Source organism: Embiotoca jacksoni, unplaced genomic scaffold (genome assembly GCF_022577435.1).
Source record: "Embiotoca jacksoni isolate LCO1_2020_lvr unplaced genomic scaffold, fEmbJac1.0.p SCAF_16, whole genome shotgun sequence".
In the NCBI taxonomy this organism is placed as follows: Eukaryota; Metazoa; Chordata; class Actinopteri; family Embiotocidae; genus Embiotoca; species Embiotoca jacksoni.
The window spans coordinates 14273317-14281872 of record NW_027185296.1 but is presented as its reverse complement, the minus strand read 5'-3'; positions in this window follow the sequence as shown (position 1 = coordinate 14281872).

Genomic DNA, 8556 nt, shown 5'->3' with positions numbered 1-8556 from the left:
AGTCCGAAATGGATTAAACAATGTATAACACGTAGACTACATATGAAAAAGAAAATAACATTATTCATCTTATTATTATTACTATCTATAAAGTCACCCAAATCAACAGAATGAACGGTAGACATGGACTGTCTGACTCCATATACAAAATATTTGAGTCTTTCATAATTCCTTGAAAAGCCTCAGCTGTCAATTCTCACAGAAAAGAAACAGAGAAAAATCTCTATGTCTCTGTTGGTGTTGTATGAAGCATCAAACACTCACCAGGCCAAAATTATGTTTCTGAATATACAACTATTGGCCAAAGCATTATGACCATCGAGACATAAAATGAATAATGAATCATTTTTTGTAACAATGGCGTGTGCCAAAGGGCCTGGGGTCATTAGACGGTAAGTGAACAGTTTTATAATCAACATGCTGGTTTTGGGAGAATTGATATAAAAACCCGATGAAGATTTTAAAAGTTGTCTATGTTGGATGGAATTGCAAACATTATTATAAAAATTATCAATATAAATAGGTATTGGAAAACCAGCAATAACAGTGGAGGGGAAAGACACTTTTTTGGCACTCATGGTGTAATTTTTTTATCTGGCCTTACCAAGATTGGAGATATTTGAAAATAAGAACTAGTTTGAGCAGTGAAGTACAGCGCAATTTTAAATTATATTTGAAAATAATCTTTCAGCTTCCACCTTTTATAAGAAAACTTGTAATGCCATTTATGGCACCAGTGATGACCTTAAGCTTATTTGGCAGAGCACTTTGGAATTAAAAATTGAAAAGGGCTTTTGGGCAAAGGTAATTTCCAGTACTGACTGATTTACAAGAGAGGTTTTGTGAAAATGTACACGCTATAATCAATATTGTTTCACACCTGTCCTACATAAAATGGGTTTACTTGAAACCAATCTGTGCTGGAAATGCAAAATGCATGAAAGCACTTTTATCAATGCAATGTGGTCCTTACCTCTATATACCCGGAAGTATATATGTGGCAGCCATATTAAAAGCTGTTCAAATTTTTAAACACCTTAGGAAAGATGCTTTAATGCCTCCTTATCATTTCCTTTCATAAAGGAAAGGAGATAACTTCATCACGAGACCATTCAGGAATGATGATACATTTGCAGATAAACATAACTTGTAATTTAAAAAATTTCCCCTCGGGGATTAATAAAGTAACTACCTAACCTAACCTAACCTAATGCCCATCTTGCATGAATTTAAAAATAGTTTTCATTCAGTCATATAATTAGAAGTCATGTCGATATCTGTGTGGACAGGACCACCTCATGAAATTAGAATTACCGCCTAACATCTGCATGCCTCTACTAACCTGTCCAAACTCACGGTTGAGATGTTGGTGCAAAGAAGCGAAGAATTTTAAAACATTAAGGTTTCACACACAACTTCAATCATGACAGCGAAATAACTCTTTACAATCACTATCATTTTTCTACTTTATTGAGTTATGGCCACAAACGTGTTTTGTGAGTTAACAGTTACCTTTGACCTCCAAATTCCAACCAGTTCATCATTAAAGCCGAGAGAACACTTGTGCCAAATTTGAAGACGTTCCCTTCAGGCCATCCCCAGTATATCATGCTCAAAAGCATGGGTCAATGTAAGGCAACAGCAACTGACCTTTGACCCCCCCAAAAAATCAAATCAGTTTATACTTAAGTCCGAGTGAAAGTTTGTGCCACATTTAAAGAGATTCCCCGAAGGTGTTTCTGAGATAAGGGGCCCTAATGTTTTTGTTATTTGGGTGAACACAGTCTAAGGGCGTAACTTCTGTGGAGCGTAGCGCAAGCGTCGAGTAGCTGGAATAGACACTTGGAATATGTTATGTTCTTCAGTCATGACCAATTAAACCAGCTCCTCCCATCCTCTTAAAGACTGCTGTGGTGCAGGTCCTTGCCACCAGCGGCAGTGATCAGGGTCCAAGCAAGTTGCAAGCAGTAGAAGAGAAGAAGCACATGAAAGTAAACCACATGTAACCATCATTGTTGACCATTTGTTCCGAAGCGCATTCGATCTGTGAACCTTCACATTGACTTACATACTGCACCACAGAGGAGACATGCAACCGTCTAGTGACTTTAACAGGTGACATTACATTTGTGAAAAACGGGTTGTTTGGTGATAAAATTATGAAGACAATCCCCTATTATGCCAATGATGTCGGGTTAATTGTCAAATACTTTGGTGAAATTTAATCAAATGTTGAAGGAAATAGAAACTGTTGTAGTAGACAAAAAGCACATGAACGTAAACCACATGTATCCATTGCAAACATTGTTGACCAGTTGTACTTGTCCAATAGTGGATTTGAACCATTGATCATCGGGTCTCCAGAGAAGGTAACTTAAAGACGACACCACTGGGGAGATATACTACATTTGCACAACCGTCTGGTAACTTGAGAGAGAGAGAGAGATATCACATGAGCAAAAAACATCACATCGTTCTCATGATGTCAGGTGGATTGTAATAAAGATGGTGCAGTGGTTAGCACTGTCACCTCACAAAAAGAAGGTTAAGGGATGAGGCTTGTTTTGGTGAAGTCTGATCAAATGTTTGGGGGAATAGGAAATGTTGTGCATAGAGTACAAATTACAGGAAGATTTTGAATGTCACCTAAGACTCACCGCTTGACCAAACTAAACCTGCTTTGAAAACTTGATCTAGTCTTCAAAGAACGTCTGTGTCAATTGTGGTAGCATAAAATAAAGACTAATAATAAATAAAGACTTGTGGAGTTATACATGTTAATTGATTCAGCATATTTTAACAAATTGAGTGATGGACTTTTGAATTGACCATAGGTTGGCAGTGAGCCAAAGTTTTGTCACAATGCAGAAGATGTCCTGAAAAACATTGAGCTCTGTTGGCTATAGGGGTGATTTATGTGAAATAGTCAGAGATTAAGAATTGTAAACATAGCCTCAAGTGGCATTGATATGAGTCCAAGAAAAATCAAAAATGTTGAATTCTGCACAAGAAAGTAAACCACATGCACACATTGCAACATGGCTGAGGAAATGTACTCGTCCCTGGGCGGCTTCAATCCATGAATGGATTCCCAGAGCAGGTGACTCACAGAATGCGCCACTGGGGAGACACACATTTGCACAACCATCTAGAAAGTTGAGGGAATGACACTACATGTACAAAACTAGAGTAGTTTTTGTTAAAGTTAAACAGTAGTTACTTAAAACTTCTAAACTTCTAAAATTCAAAATGTGGGTAATACAATTCTGAAACAATTCACATGTCATTGGGATGATGTCAGGTGCAGAGTCTGGCTCTTGGTGTTTGCTCCAGCATGTTCCTCATGTCCAACAGTGCATCCTCCACAACCTTTATCAAATGCGCTGTCCCTGCAGCAGGTGGTGGAGAGGGTGGTCAGGATTATCCAATATCCAAAAGCAACATTTAAACTGAAATAACAATCAGAAAACAGATCCTCTGTGGAGTGAGACGGTCCTCTGTGGAGTGAGATGTTCCTCTGTGGAGTGAGAGGTTCCTCTGTGGAGTGAGACGGTCATCTGTGGAGTGAGATGTTCCTCTGTGGAGTGAGACGGTCATCTGTGGAGTGAGACGGTCCTCTGTGGAGTGAGACGGTCCTCTGTGGAGTGAGATGTTCCTCTGTGGAGTGAGACGGTCATCTGTGGAGTGAGACGGTCCCCTGTGGAGTGAGACGGTCCTCTGTGGAGTGAGATGTTCCTCTGTGGAGTGAGATGTTCCTCTGTGGAGTGAGACGGTCATCTGTGGAGTGAGACGGTCCCCTGTGGAGTGAGACGGTCCTCTGTGGAGGGCAGAGTGTCCAATGTCTCTCTGGTTTTCAGTGACAATTTTCAGACCCAGATTCCATTTCAATGTATTTCTCACTGATCTCCTACATCAGAGAGTGACTGAAATAAAGGTTTAATAAGTGAATTGAAAGAGAGAAAAAGGGGTCCAGATATAAATCATATGAAGTTATTGAATTTGATACATCTGTAATTACATTATCTTTTCCTTAACTGTTAGTTCATGATGTCAGCCTGGCTGCAGAGCTGAAAACAAACCTTGTTCTTGTTTCCTCTATTATTGATTAATAATATGCAGTTCTGGCATTACAGATGGTTTTATTACATGTTATTATTCTTCTAAATGAGTGGGACGCCACCTCTGAAGACATAAGATATTATATTCATGAGATTCTTTAGTCCTCTCTTTACCGCTCCACTGACTGAGGAAGGAATCTGTGTTGACTGACATCAGTGCTTCACCGCCTCCGTGTGGCTGCTGACGGGACAAAGGATTGAAGGAGCGTGGAGGACGAAGAGGGACTGTTGATGTCCCGTCAGCAGCCACACGGAGGCAGTGAAGCACTGTCAGTCAACAGTCCTACTACATCCTCCATGCTCCTTCAATCAGTTTAACGTTGTGTGTCTTTGAGGCCTCAACTTGTTCCTGATATGTCTAAAATTAGCTATATTGTATTTTAATACATTGCACATCTTTTTTAATATGTTTTTTAAATGTGAGAGTTGAGTCTAAAGAGAAGGTTTGCAGCAGATGTACACTAAACCAGCACGCATTTCTGAGTGGAGCGGGATGGGAGATAAAGTTTGCAGTTGTCATAGTCAAAGTCTATATTTTGTATCGAGTCGAACAAAACATTCCTGACGTCTGCATCACAGTCTCGTCAAATCGTCACTCACAACTGAACGGCAACGCCCAGAAACGCTGAGAACTTTCTCACGAGTGACGTAAAGCTGACTCCACTTTCTGCCTGTGGCACAGGAAGACGGTAGGAACTGTCCTGACAGGTTGGTGACTGTGATCACAAGACTGTGACATGTAGAATGTCATGTTCAACACTTCCTGAGAACTTTGTGTTCCCATGAAATAACACCAGTGTGACAAGAATGAGGACAAGCAAAATGTATCAGCATCCAACTGGTGTAAATCAAAGAAACTAGCAGTCCTGTTTTCATCCAGATGCACACCGAAGGATTTGTAAGTGTGCAGCACCTCAGTGTCCTCTCAGATGGTGATTGGCTGAAGGGAGGGCTTATACTTTCTAGAATCCACAACCATCTCCTTCGTCTTTAAGATGTTCAAAAGGTTTTTGTCGCTCCAGTCGGTGAAGGCCCTCGTCAGATCCCTGCAGCCGACTGATGTCCCAGAGACACAGTTCACCAGCCTGGCAAACTGTGGTCGTCCTGTCAGGTAGTCCGTGATCCAGGAAGTGAAGGAGGGATCCGCACCCAAGCCTGTCTTTAAGTACAGGGGGTTGAATGTTGTTAAATGCATTTTTTTTTTTTTAAACAAAGAACATGATCCTCACATGTCCCCCTGGGTCATCCAGGTGAGAATATGCCTGGTGGAGCAAGTAAAGTACAGAAACATCCACTTCTAGATGTTTCCGTTATGCAAACGGTAGGAGGTCAGGTGCATGTTCTAGAAGTAGCCACTCCAGGGCGTTCATGATGCGTGATGTGAGAGCCACCAGTCTGTAGTCATTTAATGTAGCCGGACGTCCTACTTTGGGTAGCGGTACCAGACAAGATGTTTTCCACAGAACTGGGACTCTCCCCGTTTGTAGACTCTGCTTGATGATAATCAATAATTCCATACCGCAGCCTCTTAAGCTCCACCCTCCCCTCATCTGCCTTAAAAAAAAACAGGGTGGGGGTCCCTGGTGTGTGGGGGGTTACAGCAGCAGTGTCAGTGAAGTACCAGTTTAAAAAAAGGGATGATGAGAGAGGGAAGCTGGTCCTCATTCCCCTGTACACCTCTCTGGTGATGTTGTGCTGCAGCTTTTTCTCTACCTTCATCATAAAGTCCACCTTTGCCTGCTTCACTCTCCTCTTCAGCTCGTGTTGCATGATGTTACTGGTGACCCAGGGTTCTCCTTCACGTTTACACCCAGCAGATCAAATGTGTCGTATTCCCTCGTAGGACAGTCCACATACTGAACAAAGCCAGTCAGGTGAGAGGTGAGGCAGACACGGCTGAAATCTTCCTGATGCTGGATCTGTACTCTGGCGGCGGCCTCATGGATGCCGTCACATGCTGCTGTAGCCACAGCTCTCTCTCTGTTGAATATAAACAATAATAGCAATGATGTGAGTGAACTTTCTCGCTACATAATAAGATCGAAGGGCGACAGCCAGAAGTTCAATTTGGAAATGGAAATGCTAATACAAGCGGAGTTCCCAGACTGTATTCACAGGGTGGAAACCTGAAGCCAACTCGGTTACAGGCTCGAGTTACACCATCAACTGTTCTCAAACACAACCAGTCCCCCTCCTTTTTTACTTTGTTTTTGGTCAAAACTGTAGCTTTTAAATCGTAACTAGGTGTTTGTTCCCTCTGCTGTTTTTCATCCTTGAACGTGCTCAAGATGATCCCCAGTATTCTGTGTACTGAGTACCCGACCGAGTTCACCTGTTTATGTGCTACGGGTTTCTGGTTACTACAGCGTCGTGTTTCAGTCAGGTGAAAGCCCGATAGAGGCCGAGCAGAGACGCCAGACGGGAGGAAACTGCCTGGTAACAAAGGCCACAATGTGCTGAAAACCCAGATGGAAAACACACCGTGGAGCACTGCCATGTTTTCTCCTTCACACACACACACACACACACACACACACACACACACACACACACACACACACACACACACACACACACACACACACACACACACACACACACACACACACACAGACACCCCTTCTGTGGTATAATCACTGCAAATAAGGATCTGCGTAATAAGGGTCGTCTGAGTTAAAGACTTTTGGATTTTGCAACACGACACTTTTTTGAAACACTTTCAGAGAGAAGCTGAATTATTCCCCAAACAAGTTCTGATTTATGGCCTTCAATCTCTGTCCTTGGACGCCCTTCATCCAGCCTCCAGCATCGCAGGAGATTACAAAGAAATGTGAGTCATATAGCTGCTTGTATCTCCAAATCAAAGCGGAGCAGGAAGAGACATGTCTTCAGACCCAATGCCCCACCCTGTTTCCAAGAAGTGAGACTTCGTTTTCTCATTTTTGCCAAACGAAAACAACTTTTCAGCCTGGATTCTGCTCAGTGTCACAATGTGTGAAACATCTTTGTAGCACCCGGGGACTCAAAGTTTGAGGGTTCATATCTTGAGTTCAAAAGCCTTTATATTTTACCCTCAGCATCTTGCCTGTGGACAATTTGTTCATGTCCTTTAACCACCAGGAGATGCCTTTTTAAACAATGTGCTGTATAATCAAATAATTACATGTGAATGCTCTCACGCTATCTGAAGAGGGGAAGAAAGCCAACAGTGTGATATGCAGGGTGTGTCTCTCTGTGAGGGAGAGGGAATTACCCAGTAAACATTGCAGGACATGTTTAGGCTGCTTGCCCTCTGTGTGTGTGTGGGTGTGTGTTGTAGAACCGGTTTTCACCCTGAGAACACTGAATGCAGTCACTCCACCCAAGTAATCGCCTGGGCAGGGACAGTGTTGCTATTCCTCACATTTACAATACTGCTTCTTCTTTTCCCCGATACACCTATTCATCTCCTATTTATCTTGAATGTCACAAGAGATATACAGTATGTGACAGAGGCACAATTATCCACCGTCTTCAGTCCTTTCAGCTGTATCGCAGCTCAGGACCCAATTTGTATTGTGTCACCTAACATCTGCGAGGCTGTGGTTTGTGGAAAGTCAGTGAAGGGAGGAGGCGAGGAGCGAGTTAGCATTCTCTGCTGCTTCCTGTTTGTTGTTTATGTCATGATCATTTCTGCTTTTTAGATCATGCAGCTCATGATCAGTCCATCAGTCTATCAAGTCAGCAGGTATGAAAGTTAAACTGTTTGTAATGAATCAAAGGAATAAAGAAAAACAGCACGCTGAGAAACACTCAGCCCTTTTCACAAGCTAGCAACCCAAATGTTGTTCTTTATTTAATGGTTTGGAAAAGTTTCCTGATTAGAAAATGGTTCCTTCTAAGCTTTCCTTCATTTCAGCTGCTGACATACAGTCGGGCTGCAGCACACAGCACACGTCCAAAACTATCTCAGGCATGCGATTCAACAGGCATTGTCCTGGAACCGGCTCCCATAGGTTCAGGAGGCAGACCCCCTATTTACTGTTTTAAAATAGTCTTTTTTATGAAGCTTGTACAACCACGTTTCCCAAAAAGTTAGGACGCAGTGTCAAATGTTAATAAAAAGAGAATGCGATGATTTGCAAATCATGTAAACCCATATTAAATTAGAATAGACCAAAAACAACATATCAAATGTTGAAACGGAATATTTTTTATTGTTTTATGAAAAATATGTTCTTTTGAATTTCATGCCAGCAACACGATTCAAAAACATTGGGACAGGGTCAACAAAAGACTGGAAAAGTTGTGTAATTTTAAAAATAAAAAAAACTAATTAGGATACCTGGCAACAGATCAGTAACATGATCGGGTACAAAAAGATGATTTCAGAGAGGCAGAGTCTCTCAGCAGTGAAGATGGGGAGAGGTTCACCACTCTGAAAGACTGTGTTGGAAAA